Source organism: Oncorhynchus mykiss, unplaced genomic scaffold (genome assembly GCF_013265735.2).
Source record: "Oncorhynchus mykiss isolate Arlee unplaced genomic scaffold, USDA_OmykA_1.1 un_scaffold_190, whole genome shotgun sequence".
Taxonomy (NCBI): domain Eukaryota; kingdom Metazoa; phylum Chordata; class Actinopteri; order Salmoniformes; family Salmonidae; genus Oncorhynchus; species Oncorhynchus mykiss.
The window spans coordinates 46,943-70,516 of record NW_023493676.1 but is presented as its reverse complement, the minus strand read 5'-3'; the positions used below and the strand labels follow the sequence as shown (position 1 = coordinate 70,516).

General features: G+C 39.9%; 1 pseudogene; it reads right to left on the bottom strand.

Annotated features, from left to right (window-relative positions):
* Positions 1-2,578: 2,578 nt before the first annotated feature.
* LOC118947708 lies at positions 2,579-23,181 on the bottom strand (annotated as a pseudogene).
* Between the last annotated feature and the right edge of the window lie 393 nt (positions 23,182-23,574).

The following is a 23,574-nucleotide window of genomic DNA, read 5'->3' as shown; positions in this document are numbered from 1 at the left end:
GTCTTCTTCTGGTGACATGATGATGATTGATGCTTGGTTGCCATTTGACAAATAAAATAATATCTCTCTTATCCATAATAATCTCATCATGTAGGTAGCCTACCAACACTGTATATGTGAGCTGTTGGCTACAGTGCACGGGACAAGAGGACTTTTGCTATATAACTCAACGGTTTTTCAAAACCATCAGTAGAGTTGAAAATGCGATGGAAACCCATTTAACTTGCATTTTTCATTCAGTTCATGGGAATTCAACAGGAAAACATTTTTTTCCGTGCACTACGTCATCACGCAAATACTTTTATCCGCAATAAATCTGTTTGATGCAAACATTTCCGGTGGGAAAATTCATATATTGTTTCATGCAGATTTGAGAATATCCACATGAAAATCTGTCTACATGGAAATTTAGCTACTAAGGTGGATATTGAACCAACACCTGCCGCTTATTCAAACCAGCCCACTTGGCAAAGACCCCAGTTCAACATTCAGTTTCTCGTTACATTTCTTTGAAACGGATTTTGGTTGCAAGTTGGGTGAAACACAAAATATCACCTGTCACTGGATTTAGGTTGCCAGTTGTGTGAAAATTAATAAAAAATACCTTATATAAATCCAATCCGTTTTCCACATTGAATAAACATCATCACATGGATTTGTTTTGTTGAAATCAAATCAAATAAATGTTATTGGTCACATACACATGGTTAGCAGATGTTATTGGTCACATACACATGGTTAGCAGATGTTATTGGTCACATACACATGGTTAGCAGATGTTATTGGTCACATACACATGGTTAGCAGATGTTATTGGTCACATACACATGGTTAGCAGATGTTATTGGTCACATACACATGGTTAGCAGATGTTATTGTGAGTGTGGCGAAATGCTTATGCTTCTAAATCCGACAGTACAGTAGTATCAAACAGATAATATCTAACAAATTCCACAACTAAACCTAATACACATAATCCAGTAAAGGAAATAGAAGTATAAAACATGGATGAGCAGAAACACAGCAGCTAAGCTGCAATATATAGTGAAGGATACAGTGTACTGTACAGTATATACAGTTGAAGTTTACAAACACTTAGGTTGGAGTCATTAAAACACATTTTTTTACCCACTCCACAAATTTCTTGTTTACAAACTATAGTTTTGGCAAGTCGGTTAGGACATCTACTTTGTGCATGACATTGTTCCAACAATTGTTTACAGACAGATTATTTTACTTATAATTCACTGTATCACAATTCCAGTGGGTCACTAGTTTACATACACTAATTTGACTGTGCCTTAAAACAGCCTTGGAAAAGTCCAGAAAATGTCATAGCTTTCGAAGCTTCTGATAGGCTAATTGACATCATTTGAGTCAATTGGAAGTGTACCTGTGGATGTATTTCCAGGCCTACCTTCAAACTCAGTGCCTCTTTACTTGACATCATGGGAATTTGTTTTTAAAATCAGCAAATATCTCAAGAAAAAAAAAATGTAGACCTCCACAAGTCTGGTTCATCCAAATGGCTGAAGGTACCACGTTCATCTGTACAAACAATAGTACACAAGTATAAATACCATGGGACCACACAGCCGTCATACCGCTCAGGAAGGAGGCAGAATCTGCAGAACTTGCTTTGTGGAGAGTAGTGTCAAAAAAGCAGAGCATCTCTTTATTATGGCTAGACCTCTCACCATCTTTACAACCATTGAATCTATATGTTTTGACCATGACAGTTTACAATCTAAGGTAATGCCAAGTAATTTAGTATCCTCAACTTGTTCAACAGCCACACAATTCATTACCAGATTCAGCTGAGGTCTAGAACTTGAGGAATGATTTGTACCAAATACAATGCTCTTAGTTTTAGAGATGTTCAGGGCCAGTTTATTACTGGCCACGCATTCCAAAACAGACTGCAACTCTTTGTTCAGGTTTTCAGTGACTTCATTAGCTGTGGTTGCTGGTGCTTATATAGTTGAATCATCAGCATACATGGACACACATGCTTTGTTTAATGCCAGTGGCAGGCCATTGGTAAAAATAGAAAAGAGTAGAGGGCCTAGAGAGCTGCCCTGCGGTACATCACACTTCATATGTTTGACATTAGAAAAGCTTCCATTAAAAACCCTCTGAGTTCTATCAGATAGATAGCTCTGAATCCACATTATGGCAGAGGTTGAAAAGCCATAGCACAAACAATTTAAAACAACAGGTTATGGTCAATAATATCAAAGGCTGCACTGAAATCTAACAATAGAGCTCCCACAATCTTCTTGTTATCAATTTCTCTCAACCAATCATCAGTCATTTGTGTCAGTGCAGTACATGTTGAGTGCCCTTCTCTATAAGCATGCTGAAAGTCTGTTGTTCAGTTATTTACAGAGAAATAGCATTGTATTTGTTCAGACACAATTTTTTCCAACAGTTTGCTAAGAGCTGGCTGCCAGCTTATAGGTCTGCTGTTAGAACCAGTAAAGGCCGCTTTACCACTCTTGGGTAGTGGAATTACTTCGGCTTCCCTCCAGGCCCGAGGACAAAGACTTTCCTCTAGGCTCATATTAAAAATATGACAGATAGATGGAAAGCTACTGAGGACAGTAGCGGACTCTATAGCCACTCCTAAGTTGTCAATGCCAGGAGGTTTGTCATTATTGATCGGTAACAATTGTTCCACCTCTCCCACACTAACTTCACAAAATTCAATACTTGCACTGCTTTTCTATCATTATGTTTTTTACAAGTTTTTTTTCATCATTCTTTATATCATTGATCTTGGCTTCATAATAAAGTTGATTATTTTTTTGAGTTTGGTCACATAATTTCTCAATTTGCAGTATGTAAGCCAGCCAGATGTGCAGCCAGACTTATTAGCCACTCCTTTTGCCCCATCTCTTTCAAACATACAGTTTTAAATTCCTCATCAATCCATGGAACAGTTCTAACAGTCCCTTTTTTCCTTTGGTTGCTAAGAGCTGGCTGCCAGCTTATAGGTCTGTTGTTAGAACCAGTAAAGGCCGCTTTACCACTCTTGGGTAGTGGATTAATTTGGCTTCCCTCCAGGCAAGAGAACAAAGACCTTCCTCTAGGCTCATATTAAAAATATGTCAGATAGCTATATCTGTCTATATCTATTATCCACTCCTTTGGCCCCAACTTTTTCAAACATACAGTTTTTAAATTCCTGATCAATCCATGGAGCCTTAACATATCTAACAGTCAGTTTCTTAACAGGTACATGTTTATCAATAATTGGAAGAAGCAATTTCATCTGGTAAAAACAGGTCAACACATTATCAGTCAACAATATAAGAACAATGGGAGCACTGTGTATGTTCTCTGATGAGTTGTGAGTCAATGAGATGTGAAATATCAATATGCACGCTAAGAGAAGTAATTTCTCTCTCTTGTGTGGATTCTCTAATGACGTTTAAGTGATTATTATGAGTAATATGTTTTCCCAAAATCTGAGCTTTTATCCTCTGTGTCTCATGTTCTTTTAGGCTTCCTAATTTGGCAAAAGTTTGCACCCTGGGAGGAGTGGTAATGCATCTCCCCTGTGTGTATTCTCTTGTGCTGGTTCAGGGTCCCTAACTGGCTAAAACACTTGCCACACTGGGAGCAGTGGTAAGGCTTCTCCCCTGTGTGAATTCTCTCATGTTGTTTCAGGCTCCCTAACTGGCTAAAACACTTGCCACACTGGGAGCAGTGGTAAGGCTTCTCCCCTGTGTGAATTTTCTCATGGGCTTTCAGGTGTCCTTTCTGGTTAAACATCTTTCCACATTGTGAGCAGTGGTAAGGCTTCTCCCCTGTGTGAATTTTCTCATGAGCTTTCAGGTGTCCTTTCTGGTTAAACATCTTTTCACATTGTGAGCAGTGGTAAGGCTTCTCCCCGGTGTGAATTTTCTCATGTTTTTTCAGATCCCCTGACTGGTTGAAACTCGTTCCACACTGGGAGCAGTGGTAAGGCTTCTCCCCTGTGTGTATTCTCGTGTTTTTTCAGATCCCCTGACCAGTTGAAACTCTTCCCACATTGTGAGCAGTGGTAAGGCTTCTCCCCTGTGTGAATTCTCTCATGCTGTTTCAGCTCCCCTGACTGGTAGAAACACTTTCCACACTGGGAGCAGTGGTACGGCTTGTCCCCTGTGTGTATTCTCTCATGTTTTTTCAGATCCCCTGACCGGTTGAAACTCTTCCCACACTGGGAGCAGTGGTAAGTCTTCTCCCCTGTGTGTATTTTCTCATGAGCTTTCAGGTGTCCTTTCCGTTTAAACATCTTTCCACATTGTGAGCAGTGGTAAGGCTTCTCCCCTGTGTGTATTCTCTCGTGTTTTTTCAGATCCCCTGACCCATTGAAACTATTTCCACACTGGGAGCACTGGTGTCGTCTTGCTGGTTTGGACGTCCCTGGCTCTGGTTCCTCTGAGTCTGGTCTTTCTCCTGCCAAAGACAGTGTTTTTAAAAATAGAGACCCGAATGAAATCTCCACATGATAAAACAACAGTGCTACTAGAGTAAACCCTAATCAGATCTCTCAACCTGAGGCCAAACAAATGTAGAGCTTCCTGGTAATTACTTATATGTTTACACTACTTATTTTATTCATCCTGTTTTACAAGTCAGAACACAAAAAATTAAACAGTTCTAGCACACTGAAGACACAGACTTTGCTAGATTCCAATCGAGCAGGTGGTTCTAAATATATAACTTTCATAGCTGTATGATACAGAATGTGACCTACACACTTCCTTAAACATAAAACAACTAAAGAAGTAATTTTGTGTAATAGTTTTTACATCGAAGACACAAAGCACATCAGTAACATCTCCCCGTTGTCGAAAGGGTTCGACACAATGTTTAAATGGCCCAATTTCTTACTTAGACGTTCACGGGTTTTTAGCATTTTGACTATCGCTGATGTCATATTTTGGGTAAAGTAAAAAATAATGTGAAATATTTGGAAAGATGTTCCTAAAACTGATAGTAACTACAATAAACAAATTATAAATGCAACATGTAAAGTGTTGGATGTTTCATGAGCTGAAACAAAAGACTGCAGAATTTTACACATCCCAGTTAGTTAACATTTATTCTCTGCCAAGATAATCCATCAACCTGACAGGTGTGGCATATCAAGAAGCTGATTGAACAGCTTGATTATTACACAGGTGCACCTTGTGCAGGGGAAATTAAAAGGGCACTCTAAAATGTGCAGTTTTGTCACACAACAATGCCACAGATGTCTCAGAGGGAGCGTGCAATTGGCATGCTGACTGCAGAAATGTCCATTTTGATATTGTTTTACATTGGAGAGAGACAAAGCACATCAGTAATATTTCCCCGTTGTCGATAGGGTGGACACAGAGAAAAAATAGAACGTCTTTAGAACGTTGTTTGAGGCTTCCACTGTGAAGGAGGGGGGAATGAGAGCTGTTTCAACCAGAGGTCTGCCAGAGTAGCATGAGCTGATCACGCGCTTACACGTGAGAGAGACCTGCGTTCCATTGCAATTCTAAAGACAAAGGATTCTCTGGTTGGAACATTGTTGAAGATTTATGTTCACAACATCCTAAAGATAGATTCTACACATCGTTTGACATGTTTCTACGAATTGTAATATATCTTTTTAAATTTTTCATCTGAACTTTCGCCTGGACTTGCCCGCGCCTCGTGAGTTTGGATTTGTTTACCAAACGCGTTAACAAAAGGAGGTATTTGGACATAAATTATGGACTTTATTGAACAAATCAAACATTTATTGTGGAACTGGGATTCCTGGGAGTGCATTCTGATGAAGATCATCAAAGGTAAGTGACTATTTATAACGCTATTTCTGACTCCACAACATGGCGGGTATCTGCATGGCTTGTTGTTGTGTCTGAGCGCCATACTCAGATTATTGCATGGTTTGCTTTTTCCGTAAAGCTTTTTTGAAATCTGAGAAGTGTATCTATAAGGATACGAGAGAAGTGTATCTATAATTCTGTGCATAATACTTGTATCTTTTATTAAAGTTAATATGAGTATTTCTGTAAATTGATGTGGCTCTCTGAAAATTCGCCAGATGTTTTCGAGGCACAACATAACTGACCATAAAGCGCCAATGTAACCTGAGATTTTTGGATATAAATATGAACTTTTTTGAACAAAACATACATGTATTGTGTAACATGAAGTCCTATGAGTGCCATCTGATGAAGATCATCAAAGGTTAGTGATTAATTTTCTCTCTATTTTTGCTTTTTGTGACTCCTCTCTTTGGCTGGAAAATGGCTGTGTGTGTTTTTGTGACGAGGCTCTGATCTAACATAATTATATGGTGTGGTTTCGCTGTGAAGCTTTTTTTTTTTATATATCGGACACGATGGGGAGATTAACAACAGGTTAAGCTTTAATTTGGTGTATTCAACTTGTGAATGCATGAAAGTTACATATTTCAAAAAATATTTTTGAATTTCGCGCTCTGCCTTTTCAGCGGAATGTTAGCCATAAGAAGTTCAGACTCCATAATGTTTCATCATTAGATGCTACAGTCCTCCTTTAAGACTCCATAATGTTTCATCATTAGATGCTACAGTCCTCCATTAAGACTCCATAATGTTTCATCATTAGATGCTACAGTCCTCCTTTAAGACTCCATAATGTTTCATCATTAGATGCTACAGTCCTCCTTTAAGACTCCATAATGTTTCATCATTAGATGCTACAGTCCTCCTTTAAGACTCCATAATGTTTCATCATTAGATGCTACAGTCCTCCTTTAAGACTCCATAATGTTTCATCATTAGATGTTACAGTCCTCCTTTAAGACTCCATAATGTTTCATCATTAGATGGTACAGTCCTCCTTTAAGACTCCATAATGTTTCATCATTAGATGGTACAGTCCTCCTTTAAGACTCCATAATGTTTCATCATCAGATGCTACAGTCCTCCTTTAAGACTCCATAATGTTTCATCATTAGATGTTGCAGTCCTCATTTAAGACTCCATAATGTTTCATCATTAGATGCTACAGTCCTCCTTTAAGACTCCATAATGTTTCATCATTAGATGTTACAGTCCTCCTTTAAGACTCCATAATGTTTCATCATTAGATGTTACAGTCCTCATTTAAGACTCCATAATGTTTCATCATTAGATGTTACAGTCCTCCTTTAAGACTCCATAATGTTTCATCATTAGATGGTACAGTCCTCCTTTAAGACTCCATCATGTTTCATCATTAGATGTTACAGTCCTCATTTAAGACTCCATAATGTTTCATCATTAGATGTTACAGTCCTCCTTTAAGACTCCATAATGTTTCATCATTAGATGGTACAGTCCTCCTTTAAGACTCCATCATGTTTCATCATTAGATGGTACAGTCCTCCTTTAAGACTCCATCATGTTAAGAATGTGTCTGGAAGCGCTACTCTATCTATTCTACTCTCATCCTTTCAGTTTTAATAATATTTCATAATAATAATGTTATAATAGGTAATAACTAACTTTAATAACTAGGGTTAATACCTGCCTGGCGCCCCAACAAAAATATTTCTTTACCCCCCTCTAACAATACCGCTACAGAATTAGCATAGTAGGCCATGTAATTTAAGGTAATCTGAAATATTTAGGACTAACTTATTCCTTGACACCCATTCTGAAACTCACTGCAGCTCTTTGTAAGTGTTGCTGTCATTTCAGTTTCCGTGGTAGCTGACGTGTACAGTGTTGAGTCATCCGCATACAGACACACACTGGCTTTACTCAAATGTCGTTGGCATGTCGTTGGTAAAGATTGAAACAAGTAGGTGCCAAACAGCTGCCCTGTGGAATTCCTGATTCTACCTTGATTTTGTTGTACAGGCTTCCATTAAAGAACACTCTCTGTGTTCTGTTAGACAGGTAGCTCTGGGGTGGCAGGTAGCCTAGTGGTTAGAGCGGTAGGCCAGTAAACGAAATGTTGCTGGATTGAATCCCCGAGCTGACAAGGTAAAACTCTGTCCTTCTGCCCCTGAACAAGGCAGTTGGCCTAGGAACAGTGGGTTGTCATTGAAAATAAGAATTTGTTCTTAACCGACTTGCCTTGTTAAATAAAGATTCCTTTAAAAAAAAATGACCTCTTTATCCACAATATAGCAGGGGGTGTAAAGCCATATGTTTTTTCAGCAGCAGACTACGATCGATAATGTCAAAAGCCGCACTGAAGTCTAGCAAAACAGCCCAAACAATATTTTTATCGTCATCAATTTCTCTCAGCCAATCAGTCATTTTTAAGTGCTGTGTTCATTGAATGCCCTTCCCTATAAGCCTGATCACAGCTTTCCTCAGTATTAGTTAATTAATTAACAGTGTCTAGAGTTTAGTTTGCCTGTTCAACAGTCAATGTAATATCCATAATGTTTTAAGGATAAGTTTTTGTAAAACAAGCACCTTACATTGGATCATCTTGAAATTTTCTCTCTAAATCTAACTTTCATCAAGGTTTTATATGGTCTATTGGTTTCTCTCTTTTCATTGGCAGAATCCTTTTTCAGTGTTATGATATTCATAACATCCATATCCACCAGTCTATCTTCCTGTCAACTAACATAACTCTGCTGGTTGTCCTGGTAACAGATACCAGTGGGCAGATCTATTGTATTTGTTCAAACTAAATTACAGCACTTACTTTGATGAGTCAAATCTGATCCTTTCATCTCTTCTCCTCCTCTCACAGTTCCACTCAGCCCCGTTGTTTTCCTGCAGTCCACCAGCAGCACAGACAACCTCTTCATACCCAGCGGTAAGGTGCTACCAGGAGAGGCACGACACATGGACTCCGGGAGGGTGGAAGGCCTAGCGTTGTCCTAGTAACCATAAAGAGGGGACACAGATGCACATCATTATGGATGCTGATGTCACAGTTGTCATAAAGTGTTTTATAGAAAACCAGCCCAAGCCGATAAAGCAAGCTGTATGCTAGACCAGACCAAGCTGTACCATCTGGTGTTCTGATCTGGAGAGACTCTTCTCTGAGTCGTCAGCATCAGGATGTTGTTGAGGCTCCGCAGAGGATCCACCATAGTCATGTCTCTCTCCTGTGTGAATGAGAACATCAAACAGATGGTAAACTTATGATCTTCTATTGCAATCACAGAGTCTTACAAGAGGCATGAATGTCTAAAAAGAGCCTAAAATGGCCACTTTCATCTTGATTTCCTAAAAAAATATTTGTGATGCAAATGTAAAAGGGTTGTTCCACAAAATGGGTGCCTTTTTTATATTTTAAGTAGAACATACGCACCAATATTGAATTTTAAAAGACTGTTATACTAGATGAGGGGAACTTTAATGTCGACCACATGGAGAATTCAATACATCTAATTGAAAAGTCGCAAAAGTATATTAACCAATGGCAGATCGACCATTTAACAATTCCTACAGTAAGAATGCCCATTAAAAACCCCACATTAGTTCAACAACTGCATAGTTTGTGTCCCTGTTTTTAAGACAGTACTCACTGGTGTCAATCGGATCTTCTGTCTCCTCCTTTTTCACTCTCAAAACGTCTTCATCCTTCACGTTTATTAAGATAGCATCCTCTTCCTCTCTGAAAGGTTCTTTCTCTTCTTTCACTATAACAGCCTCCTCTTCCTCCTTTTTCATTCTGAAAGATTATTTCTCCGTAAAACAGACCTCTTCATTAGCAAGGGAGGAGTAGTTCAGTGAGCTCATGGTCAGGGATGTTAGCTAGCTAGCTAGCTAGCATTAGCGACTAGCCTAGTGCTAACCTCAGTATCAATCTTTAACAAGTTTGCAAATTGAACAAGCACATTAGGTTAAAGTTCACCAGTAGATACGTCAACCGAAATTTGTCTAAAACACTGAGATTAGCTAATGTACAATAACATGGTCTAAAGAATCAATCTTTCAGTTTTATGTTGTCTAGCAGGCTACCGAGGTGGTTGAAAGAGTTGGCGCCTTGTTGTTCTTGAAGAAGCGTCCCGTCCAGTCCATTACACGTCACGCAAGAAGCATCACCTGAAAGACGCACATCGCCATCTGCTGGCTGGAGTGGGTAACGCAGTTTGGAAACAATAAGTACTACACTTTTTGTGTTGGAAAGAGCGTCATAATAATTTAACAATAAACTGATATATTTTCTCTTACGTCTTACAAATGATACTTTCCTGTACACAGACGTAGAAGCTTAATATGAATATGTGGATGATGAATAAATACTTCTACGAATAGGTAGTGTGTTAAAACACATTTGTGTTAATACTCTGTTCATTTTTCACATTCGTTTTTATTAGATGTGACCATACTTTTCCCTTAAAGCCACGCTCTATACGATACAAATCATACTGTAAACAATAGACCAAATGCATCACATGCAACAGAATCGTCTGAATGAATTCACCCCTGATGATGCGTAAACACAGTTCACTTTCACAACTGCCACGTTGTATTTCCTCTCACATCAATTCGCTCACCTTTTCCCTTCGCTTGTGGACGTCAATGCACAACACATCAGCTGTAGGTGACCAGGAGTTAAAACCTTTCCAAACCAAACCATTTCATATCTGCTACACACAGCCTACATCGTTGTCACCATATTAGCTAAAGTCAACACAGCTAATATAAGTAACTTGTTAGTAAACCTGCTACGATCATGACAGAGCTCCTCTGTGGAGATGCTACATGTTTCAGCATTAGATGCTACAGTCCTTCAACAATGGATGTCATATGAATCTTTACCACTTGGATCTGTAATAGGAGTAGTATTTTTCCTCGACTTACCTGTGTCCCCGCACATTGACTCTGTACCGGTACCTCCTGTATATACCCTCCACATTGACTCTGTACCGGTACCTCCTGTATATACCCTCCACATTGACTCTGTACCGGTAATACCTGTATGTAGCCTCCACATTGACTCTGTTCCGGTACCTCCTGTATATAGCCTCCACATTGACTCTGTACCGGTAATACCTGTATACAGCCTCCACATTGACTCTGTACCGGTACCTCCTGTATATAAGCCTCCACATTGACTCTGTACCGGTACCTCCTGTATATAGCCTCCACATTGACTCTGTACCGGTACCTCCCGTATATACCCTCCACATTGACTCTGTACCGGTAATACCTGTCTACAGCCTCCACATTGACTCTGTACTGGTAATACCTGTCTACAGCCTCCACATTGACTCTGTACTGGTAATACCTGTCTACAGCCTCCACATTGACTCTGTACTGGTAATACCTGTCTACAGCCTCCACATTGACTCTGTACTGGTACCTCCTGTATATAGCCTCCACATTGACTCTGTACTGGTAATACCTGTCTACAGCCTCGCTACTGTTATTTTCCTGCTGCTCTTTAATATTAATTTTTTGTATTTTTAGACATAACACTTATTTTTCTTAAAACTGCATTGTTGGTTAATTAAGGGCTTGTAAGTAAGTATTTCACTGTAAGCATTTCACTTGTATTTTGATTTCATTCATACATTTCTTACATTAATTTATTAATATGGAAAATATAAATATTGAAAATATAAATGTTTAGATTTTTTATATATATTGTTGAATATAATCTACTTTAAGGGTATATTAGTTCCAGGATCTCTGCTAGTCTTAAAGTTATGGGCAATTTAATACAGAGATATTAGCATAGTAGGACATGTAACTTAAGGTTACCTAACATAACCCCTGTTCTATGATATTATAAGCCTCGTTAGGGGCGGAGTCTAGGGAGATCCAATCAAACAACATCTGTCAAGCAACAGCTAATAGCAGATGACTCCACTTCCTATATAAGGGACATAGTCGCTCCCATCTTCACATCTAAGTACGTTTGTCTTCCATGTGTGAAAGGTAACCTAGTCAACTACCAACTACCATAGAGCTCATATACTTTACCGTGCCAAGTCTAGACAGGACCATCGCTCAGAGGTCCCCACTCTACTCACCGTATGTGTAGTGATGTCCAGTCAGTAGAACCTCATGAAGGTTCATCACCACAACATGCATCATTACAGATCTCTTGAACAGAGATGCCTTTAAACAATGTATATGTTGTAGCCAGACCTCTGGTGGATTGAGCCATCAAGCCCTCTGGAGGTGTCAGATCCTTGCTACTATAGAACCTCATGAAGGTATATCACCACAACATGCATCATTACAGATCTCTTGAACAGAGATGCCTTTAAACAATGTATATGTTGTAGCCAGACCTCTGGTGGATTGAGCCATCAAGCCCTCTGGAGGTGTCAGATCCTTGCTGCTATAGAACCTCATGAAGGTTCATCACCACAACATGCATCATTACAGATCTCTTGAACAGAGATGCCTTTAAACAATGTATATGTTGTAGCCAGACCTCTGGTGGATTGAGCCATCAAGCCCTCTGGAGGTGTCAGATCCTTGCTACTATAGAACCTCATGAAGGTTCATCACCACAACATGCATCATTACAGATCTCTTGAACAGAGATGCCTTTAAACAATGTATATGTTGTAGCCAGACCTCTGGTGGATTGAGCCATCAAGCCCTCTGGAGGTGTCAGATCCTTGCTACTATAGAACCTCATGAAGGTACATCACCACAACATGCATCATTACAGATCTCTTGAACAGAGATGCCTTTAAACAATGTATATGTTGTAGCCAGACCTCTGGTGGATTGAGCCATCAAGCCCTCTGGAGGTGTCAGATCCTTGCTGCTATAGGACCTCATGAAGGTTCATCACCACAACATGCATCATTACAGATCTCTTGAACAGAGATGCCTTTAAACAATGTATATGTTGTAGCCAGACCTCTGGTGGATTGAGCCATCAAGCCCTCTGGAGGTGTCAGATCCTTGCTACTATAGAACCTCATGAAGGTATTTTTTTATTTGCATTTATTTAACCTTTTTTTAACCAGGAACTAACTAACTATATTTAACCAGGAACTAACTAATTGAGAACAAGTTTTAATTTACAACTGCGACCTGGCCAAGATAAAGCAAAGCAGTGCGACAAAAACAACAACACAGAGTTACACATAAACAAATTGGCAGCAGAGAACTGGAAGGAAAGGCAGCCAAAGGAAGTGTTGGCTTTGGGAATGACCAGTGAAATATACCTGCTGGAGCGTGTGCTATGGGTGGGTGTTGCTTTGGTGACCAGTGAGCTGAGATAAGGCTGGGCTTTACCTAGCAAAGGCTTATAGATGACCTGGAGCCAGTGGGTTTGGCGACAAATATGTAGGGTAGTATATGGGGCTTTGGTGACAAAACGGATGGCACTGTGATAGACAACATCCAGGTTGCTTAGTAGGGTGTTGGAGGCTATTTTGTAAATGACATTGCCAAAGTCAAAGACCGGTAGGATAGTCAGTTTTACGAGGGTATGTTTGGCAGCATGAGTGAAGGAGGCTTTCTTGCGAAATCGGAAGCCGATTCTAGATGTAATTTTGGATTGGAGATGCTTAATGTGAGTCTGGAAGGAGAGTTTACAGTCTTACCAAACACCTAGGTATTTGTAGTTGTCCACATATTCTAGGTCAGAACCGTCCAGAGTAGTGATGCTAGTCTGGCAGGCGGGTGCGGGCAGCAATCGGTTGAAGAGCATGCATTTAGTTTTACTAGCATTTAAAAGCAGTTGGAGGCCACGGAAGGAGTGTTGTATGGCATTGAAGCTCGTTTGGAGATTTGTTAACACAGTGTCCAAAGAAGGGCCAGATGTATACAGAATGGTGTCGTCAGAGTAGAGGAGGATCAGAGAGTCACCAGCAGCAAGAGCGACATTGATATATACAGAGAAAAGAGTCGGCCCGAGAATTGAACCCTGTGGTACCCCCATAGAGACTGCCAAAGGTCCGGACAACAGGCCCTCCAATTTGACACACTGAACTCTATCTGAGAAGCAGTTGGTGAACCAGGCGAGGAAGTCATTTGAGAAGCCAAGGCTATTGAGTCTGCCGATAAAAATGCGGTGATTGACAGAGTCGATAGCCTTGGCCAGGTCGATGAAGACGGCTGCACAGTACTGTCTTTTATCGATGGCGGATATTATATCGTTTAGGACCTGGAGCGTGGCTGAGGTGCACCCATGACCAGCTCGGAAACCAGATTGCATAGTGGAGAAGGTACGATGGGATTCGAACTGGTCGGTGATCGTTTGTTAACTTGGCTTTTGAAGATTTTAGAAATGTTGGGCAGGATGGATATAGGTCTATAACAGTTTGGGTCTAGAGTGTCTCCCCCTTTGAAGAGGGGGTTGACCACAGCAGCTTTCAAATCTTTGGGGATCTCAGACGATACGAAAGAGAGGTTGAACAGGCTGGTAATAGGGATTGGAACACTTTCGGCAGATAATATTTAGAAAGACAGGGTCCAGATTGTCTGGCCCTGCTGATTTGTAGGGATCCAGATTTGTAGGGATCCAAAAAATCTAATGTATGTACCAACGACAGATTGACAATTAAACAATTTATACAGTACTGAACAACATATTCAAGTGTAGAACTTCAGTAGAATGCCCCTTTAAAACCCCACATTAGTTCAACAACAGTTTGTGCCCTTGTTTAAGACAGTACTCACTGGTGTTAATCTGATATTCTGTATCCTCCTCTTGCACTCCCAAAACGTCTTCCTCCTTCACTTTTATTGAGACAGCATCCTCTTCCTCTCTAAAAGGTTCTTTCACGATAACAGCCACCTCTTCCATTCTGAAAGGTTCTTTCTTGTCTTTCACTGTAACACCGTATGGGAAAGGGAGAAGGAGGAAGGGGGGTTGGACCCCCACCACACCCCACCCCACTCCACTGGGTAGCACAGAGCAACACTTTAAGGGGCATTGCATTCATAATGGCGCTGACTAGGGAAACGCTCCCGCTGTTCTTAGAGCCAGTCTGCACGTTCAAACTAAAACAATGTAACTAATAATGGTGTGAAAAATGCCCCTTAGATATTAATTCGGAGGGCAGATATTATTCAATATTAAAGCAGTAGACCTCTCACTAAAGGCCTCAGTCAAAAGTTATACTTAAATTCGAACTGGATTTAACAAAAAATTATATGAAAAGTGCACATTTGTAAATCCCAAACTCTAAAAGCAATTGGAAAGGTAGATACAAATGATTTGTGACGTGGTTAAAATAAAGAATGTAAACAAGATGCTGGAGCGGCAGGGTAGCCTAGGTTAGAGCGTTGGACTAGTAACTGGAAGGTTGCAAGTTCAAACCCCCGAGCTGACAAGGTCGACAATCTGAATCTGTCGTTCTGCCCCTGAACAGGCAGTTAACCCACTGTTCCTAGGCCGTCATTGAAAATAAGAATTTGTTCTTAACTGACTTGCCTAGTTAAATAAAGGTAAAATAAAAAATGAAAATTACAGTAGTGGTGGCATTTTCAAAACAGGTTTTCAAACACTTGTAGCCCGATTAGCAGGACAATAGACTCTTTATATCCCGGCTACTGTAGGTGTGAACATCCCCCTACCTGCAATGCTTAAGTACTCTTAAGTGTTACATTTCTAACTCAAAACAGCAGTACAGTATATCTTCATCAACATCTTTATGCTTTCTTTAATAATGATACAAATCCTCTTTCAAAATGCAGATGTTTATTTAGTTATGGATCCATAACGAACTACTATGGCAATAAATATCAATGAATGACATAAATATTGGAACAAAGTTGTCTAATGAAGGTAAACAAATTGTTGCTAACTGGAAAACACTCTTTCAAAACACACACGGTCATGTCGTACAGCGCCATTATGGCTATTAGCAAGAAGCTGGACAATAGACTTGCCTAGAAGGAGGATAGGGGGAGACTTCTATCATCAAATGTATTTCTTAGTTAGGTTGGCTGTATCACAACCGGCCGTGATTGGTTGAAATTTCAGTTTAATCCACCAGAAAAGACCAAACAAATAATACAGCAAAAAGTATTGTTATGTATCACATCTGACTGTGATTGGGAGTCCCACAGGGCGGAGCACAACTGGCCCAGCGTTTCTCTCCCTCTAAAAACAGAAATACATGTTTTGGCCTTTATAAATATTATTTTGGCCTTTATTCAGATTACAATCACTCACTTTCGTTTTCTGAAAACAAAATAACCTCAAAATATTGTTATATCCTATCAAGTTGATGGCACAGTCATATAGCCGCCACCTACATATAGCTGAGTGACTCACTCATCCATGGCTTTGGATCAAAATAAATAAGTATCAACATTCTTTCTGATAGTCTTTAATAAAGAAATATTTTGGTTATCCTGACCTGGACACCACGTACAGTATTTTAATAGCCCATTATGTGCTACTATCAGGACAATATACCTTCACCAACACCTCTCTGATGCAGGTTCGATACCCGCGCCGGCCGTCACTGGGAGACCAATGCGGCGGCTTTTGGTTTTAATTTAGAATCTTCTATATGTAATTATTGGCGGAGAGTCAGGTCATATTTTTCAATTTACTGTAGGTGTCATGAGTCTCACTAGTGTTGAGTAATGTGCTGTTTAAAGTGGTGTAGGTCTTATTTATTTAAAGAGCATATTGAAGCTAGAAGCAATAGGATTAGAACCAATAGGATTTGAAGCAAAAGCCTCCAACTATTTTAGCACTGTTTCGCGCTGCTCTGAGACAAGCATGGGGACTGGTCTTGATAAATGAATTAGATTGTTTTCTCCGTTTGGGTATTGGTTAGACTACAATTATACAATTATGGTGTAGAAATGTTATGTTCTTAGTGTAACCTTTATTTAACTAGGCAAGTCAGTTAAGAACAAATTCTTATTTACAAGAACAGCCTACTCCTTCCTCCCCGTCTGGGAATTGAACCTCGTTCTCCGGTGTGCCAGCACGACACAGGGATTCTTTAGTTAAATAGCCCAGTACTGTAGCCTACTCCAGACCGTCACGTTGTACAGGGCCATATTTTCCATCCTAACGGTAACCCAGAGGGTTTTTAGTTTTCTTTGTAATATAAACACCATAATATGAACTTATTGGGATAGGGGGCAGCATTTTCATTTTTGGATGAATAGAGTGAATAGAGTGCCCAGAGTGAACTGCCTCCTACTCAGTCCCAGATGCTAATATATGCATATTATTATTAGTATTGGATAGAAAACACTCTGAAGTTTCTAAAACTGTTTGAATGATGTCTGTGAGTATAACAGAACTCATATGGCAGGCAAAAACCTGAGAGAAAATCCAAACAGGAAGTGGGAAATCTGAGGTGTGTAGTTTTTGAACTCACCCCTATCGAATACACAGTGGGATATTGGTCATGTTGCTTCCACTAGATGTCAACCGTCTCTAGAACCTTGTTTGATGCTTCTACTGTGAAGTGGGGCTGAATGAGAGGGGAATGAGTCAGAGGTCTGCCTGAGTCCCACGAGCTGACCACGCGCGTTCATGACAAAGTTAGCTTGCTTTCCATTGCTTTTCTACAGACAATGGAATTCTCCGGTTGAAACTTTATTGAACATTTATGATAAAAACATCCTAAAGATTGATTCTGTACTTAGTTTGACAAGTTTCTTCGACCTGTAATATAACTTTTTGAACTTTTCGTCCGACTGGATTTGTTTACCAAACGCCCCAAGAAAAGAAGCTATTTGGTCATAAATGGACATAAATGATGGACATTAACAAACAAAACAAGCATTTATTGTGGAACTGATCATCAAAGGTAAGTGAATATTTATAATGCTATTTATGACTAATGTTGACTACTCAACATGGCAGATATTTCTCTGGCTGGTTTGGGCTCTGAGCGCCGTTCTCAGATTATGCTTTTTCCGTAAAGTTTTTTTGAAATCTGACACAGCGGTTGCATTAAGAAGAAGTGTATCTAAAGTTCCATGCATAACACTTGTATTTTCATCAACATTTATAATGAGTATTTCTGTGAATTCATGTGTCTCTCTGCACAATCACCGCATGTTGGAACTACTGAACGTAACGCGCCAATGTAAAATGAGATTTTTTTAATAAATATGAACTTTATCAATCAAAACATACATATATTGTGTAACATAAAGTCCTATGATTGTCATCTGATGAAAATCATCAAAGGTTAGTGATTCATTTGTATCTCTATTTGTGCTTTTTGTGGCTCCTCTCTTTGGCTGGAAAAATGGCTGGGTTTTTCTGTTAGTTGGTGGTGACCTAACATAATCGTTTGTGGAGCTTTCGCTGTAAAGCATTTTTGAAATCAGACACTGTGGCTGGATTAACGAGAATTATATCTTACACTTGTATGTTTGAGAAATTTGATTTATGAGATTTGTTGATTTTTATTTGGCTGAAATTTCATTGGCTGTTGGCGAGGGGTTCCGCTAGCGAAACTGGGTTCAGGTTAATCAAATTAATAAAGAAACATTTCTTGATATCAGTCCCATTTACATTGTTCTTACGAAAACAAGTTTTAAATGCTCTAGTACAGCCACTATTGAAGGCAATCAAATGCTTCTCAAAGATGCCCTCTGGTGGTCAAACTAGCACTTACTAGCATTATTGGTGACAGTGGTTGACACGTAAATAACATGCCATAGAATTCTGTGGCACCATGCAAGCTGTGCTGCAGTACGCTGCAACTTTTAAAGGACGAACCACTGTACTCCATATTCAATTCATGTTTTCTAATAAAAACACACAAATATATTTTTGAGTATACATTGTACAATTTAAATTCATATGGTATAAACAAGCAAACACATTCTCAGTCAACAATTAAAGACACTGGGAGCACTGTGTATGTTCTCTGATGCATTTTAAGAAGTCAAGGAGAAGTAATTATTCTCTCCTGTGTGAATTCTCACGTGCTTTTTCAGCTTTCCAGAATGGTTAAAACGCTTTCCACACTGGGAGCAGTGGTAAGGCTTCTCTCCTGTGTGTATTCGCTCATGAGCTTTCAGGGTTCCTACTTGGCCAAAACTCTTTCCACACTGGGAGCAGTGGTAAGGCTTCTCCCCTGTGTGTAGTCGCTGGTGAACTTTCAGGGTTCCTAAGTGACTAAAACTATTTCCACACTGGGAGCAGAGGTAAGGCTTCTCCCCTGTGTGAATTCTCACATGAATTTTAAGTGACTGTGAAGAGTAATAGGTCTTCCCACAGTCTGAGCATTTGTAAGGCTTCTCCCCTGTGTGCAGTCTCATGTGCTCTTTTAGGTTTCCTGAATAGTTAAAACTCTTTCCACACTGGGAGCAGTGGTAAGGCTTCTCCCCTGTGTGTATTCGCTCATGAGCTTTCATGTTTCCAAAGTGACTAAAACTCTTTCCACATAGGGAGCAGAGGTAAGGCTTCTCCCCTGTGTGAATTCTCATATGACTTTTAAGTGAGTGTGATGAGTAATATATCTTCCCACAGTCTGAGCATTTGTAAGGCTTCTCCCCTGTGTGTATACGCTCCTGAGCTTTGAGGGTGTCTAACCGCTTAAAACTCTTCCCACACTGGGAGCAATGGAAAGGCTTCTCCCCTGTGTGTATACGCTCATGAGCTTTGAGGGTGAGTAACCGCTTAAAACTTTTCCCACATTGGGAGCAATGGAAAGGCTTCTCCACTGTGTGTATACGCTCATGAGCTTTGAGGGTGTCTAACCGCTTAAAACTCTTCTCACACTGAGAGCAATGGAAAGGCTTCTCCCCTGTGTGAATTCTCACGTGACTTTTAAGTGAGTGTGATGAGTAAAATGCCATCCCACAGTCTGAGCATTTGTAAGGCTTCTCCCCTGTGTGTATACGCTCATGAGCTTTGAGGGTGTCTAACCGCTTAAAACTCTTCTCACACTGGGAGCAATGGAAAGGCTTCTCCCCTGTGTGTATACGCTCATGAGCTTTGAGGGTGTCTAACCGCTTAAAACTCTTCCCACACTGGGAGCAAAGGAAGGGCTCCTGCCCTGTGTGTATTCCCTCATGTATTTTCAGGCTTCCTGACTTGGTAAAACTCTTTCCAATCTGGGAGCAGAGGTGTTGTCTTGCTGGTTTGGACGTCTTTGGTTCGTCCAAGTTTGGTTTTCCTCCTGCCAAAGACAGAGTTTATTTTTAAGACAGAGCAGAATGAAATCTCCACATGATAAAACTGCCTTGCTATGAACTTTAAACCAAATCAGATCCCTCAATAACCTGAGGCCAGCTTTCAAACATTTCATCATTTAAAACCATTTTTGTGTGATTTTAAAACAAATGTTGTAGAGCATCCTGGTAATTACTGTTTACAAGACTTATTTGTATTTCTGTTTTACTAGTCAGAACACAAAACACTAGACAGTCCTATGACACTCAAGACACAGACATCGCTAGATTCCTATCAAGCAGGTGGTTGTAAATATATAACCTTCATAGCTGTATGATACAGAATGTGACCTACACACTTCCTTAAACATATAATAAGTCATTTAAAGTGGAAGTCCAAAACTTGTTTTTACGTGGAAGACACAAAGCACATCAGTAACATCTCCCCGTTGTTGAAAGGGTTCGACACATTGCTGTTAAAACCAATTTCTAATTTAGACGTTCACACATTTGGACTATCATTAATTTCATGATATTTTGGGAAAAGTAAAAAAGAATGTGAAATATTTGGGGTAGATGTTACAAAAAATATAAATATGTAAAGTGTTGGTCCCATGTTTCATGAGCTGAAATATCCCAGAATTCTTCCATACGCACTAAAGCTTATTTCTCTCAAATTCGGTGCAAAATGTGTTTATATCCCTGTTAGTTCAAATTTCTCCTTTGCCAAGATAATCCATTTACCTGACAGGTGTGGCCTAATGTTGAACACTTTTTAGGTTACTCTATGATTCCATAAGTGTTATTTCATAGATTTGATATATTCACTATTATTCTACAATGTAGAAAATAGTAAAAATAAAGAAAAACCCTTGAATGAGTAGTTGACTGGTAGTGTATATGGTCGATTCCATGGGAAAGTCAACCTGAACATGTGTAACGGAGGTGAGAACGTGCCGTAAACTCACTCCACAGCTTGAAACGTCACAGATGGAGCTGTCCAACTGGTACCTTTTAAACTCACTCCACAGCTTGAAACGTCACAGATGGAGCTGTCCAACTGGTATATTTTAAACTCACTCCACAGCTTGAAACGTCACAGATGGAGCTGTCCAACTGGTATATTTTAAACTCACTCCACAGCTTGAAACGTCACAGATGGAGCTGTCCAACTGGTACCTTTTAAACTCACTCCACAGCTTGAAACATCACAGATGGAGCTGTCCAACTGGTACCTTTTGTATCGCTCCAGCGGTTCATTGTCAAGGAGAGCGGTCACATGTGATGAGAAGCAGATGATCACTAGTTTGAGTCCAGTATGGGGACAGTGGAGGAAACTAAACTGTAAGCAACAAAACTAAGTCATCAAAACTAGTTTTTCAACCACTCCACAAATGTCATATTTCACTTATAATTCACTGTATCACAACTCCAGTGGGTCAGGAGTTTACATACACTAAGTTGACTGTGCCTTTAAACAGCTTGGAAAATTCCCGAAAATTATTATGTTATGGCTTTAGAAGCTTCTGATAGGCTAATTGACATCAATTGAGCCAATTGGAGGTGTACCTGTGGATGTATTTCAAAGGCCTACCTTCAAACTCAGTGCCTCTTTGCTTGACATTATGGGAAAATCAAAAGAAATCAGCCAAGACATCAGAAAAGAAAATGTAGACCTCTACAAGTCTGGTTTATCCTTGGGAGCAATTTCCAAACGCCTGAAGGTACCATGTTTATCTGTACAAACAATAGTACGCAAGTATAAACACCATGGGACCACGCAGCTGTCATACCGCTCAGGAAGGAGACGCGTTCGGTCTCCTAGAGATGAAACGTTTGACCCAAGTTAAATCATTTAAAGGCAATGCTACCAAATACGAATTGAGTGTATGTAAACTTCTGACCCACTGGAAATGTGATGAAAGAAATAAAAGCTGAAATAAATCTCTCAACTATTATTCTGACATTTCACATTCTTAAAATAAAATGGTGAACTAACCTAAAACAGGGAAATTTTACTATGATTAAATGTCAGGAATTGTGAAACTGAGTATAAATGTATTTGGCTAAGGTGTATGTAAACGTCTGACTACAACTGTACATTTGCATGTTTAACACGTTCTGTAGATCAGACGTTAATGAAGCAATGCAGAACAAATTGAAGTGTCTGGAGTTTTGTCTGCCGCTTCAAAAGTCTTGGGGGGGGGGGGGGGGTTCACTGGGACAGGCAATGTCACATCCATAATGTTGTTAGGACAAGTTTTGTAAAATTTGCACCTTACATCAGATCATCTTGAGACTTTCCGTCTAAAGCTAACTTTTTATATGGTCTATTGGTTTCTCTCTTTTCATTGGCAGAATCCTTTTTCAGTGTTATGATATTCATAACATCCATATCCACCAGTCTATCTTCCTGTCAACTAACAGAACTCTGCTGGTTGTCCTGGTAACAGATACCAGTCTATCTTCCTGTCAACAAACAGAACTCTGCTGGTTGTCCTGGTAACAGATACCAGTGGGCAGATCTATTATATTTGTACAAACTAAACTACAGCACTTACTTCGGTGAGTCAAATCTGATCCTTTCTTCTCTTCTCCTCCTCTCACAGTTCCACTCAGCCCCGTTGTTTTCCTGCAGTCCACCAGCAGCACAGACAACCTCTTCATACCCAGCAGTAAGTTGCTACCGGGAGAGGCTCGACACTGGGACTCCGGGAGGGAGGAGGGGCTAGCGTTGTCCTGGTAACCATAAAGAGGGGACACAGACACATATCTTTATGGATGCTGATATCACTGTTGTCATAAAGTGTTTTACAGAAACCCAGCCCAGCCCTCGATAGAGCAAGCTGTATGCTAGACCAGACCAAGCTGTTTGCTAGACCAGACCAAGCTGTATGCTAGACCAAACCAAGCTGTATGCTAGACCAGACCAAGCTGTACCATCTGGTGTTCTGATCTGGAGAGACTCTTCTCTGCCTCGTCAGCATCAGGATATTGTTGAGGCTCCCCAGAGGATCCAGGATAGTCATGTCTCTCTCCTGTGTGGACGAGAACATGAAACCGATTGTAAACTTATGATCTTCTATTGCAATCATAGGGTCTTACAAGAGGCATTAATATGTCTAAAAGGACCTAAAATGGCCACTTTCATCATGATTTCCGAAAATATTGTTTGTGATGCAAATGTAAAAGGTTTGTTCCACAAATTGGTTGGCTTTTGCGTCCCATTGATCTTTTAAGTAGAAAATTTGCACCAATATTGAATTTTAAAAGACTGTTACATTAGATGAGGTGCACTTTAATGTAGACCACATGGAGAATTCAATACATCTAAATCTAAGTCCCCAAAATATATGTACCAAATGCAGATTTTACATTTAACAATTTATAGAGTACGAAACTTATTAAAGTGTAGAACTTCAGTAGAATGCCCTTAAAAACCCCACATTAGTTAAACAACGGCATAGTTTGTGCCCCTGTTTAAGACAGTACTCACTAGTGTTAATCTGATATTCTGTCTCCTCCTCTTTCACTCCCAAAACGTCTTCCTCCTTCACCTTTACTGAGATAGAACCTTTTA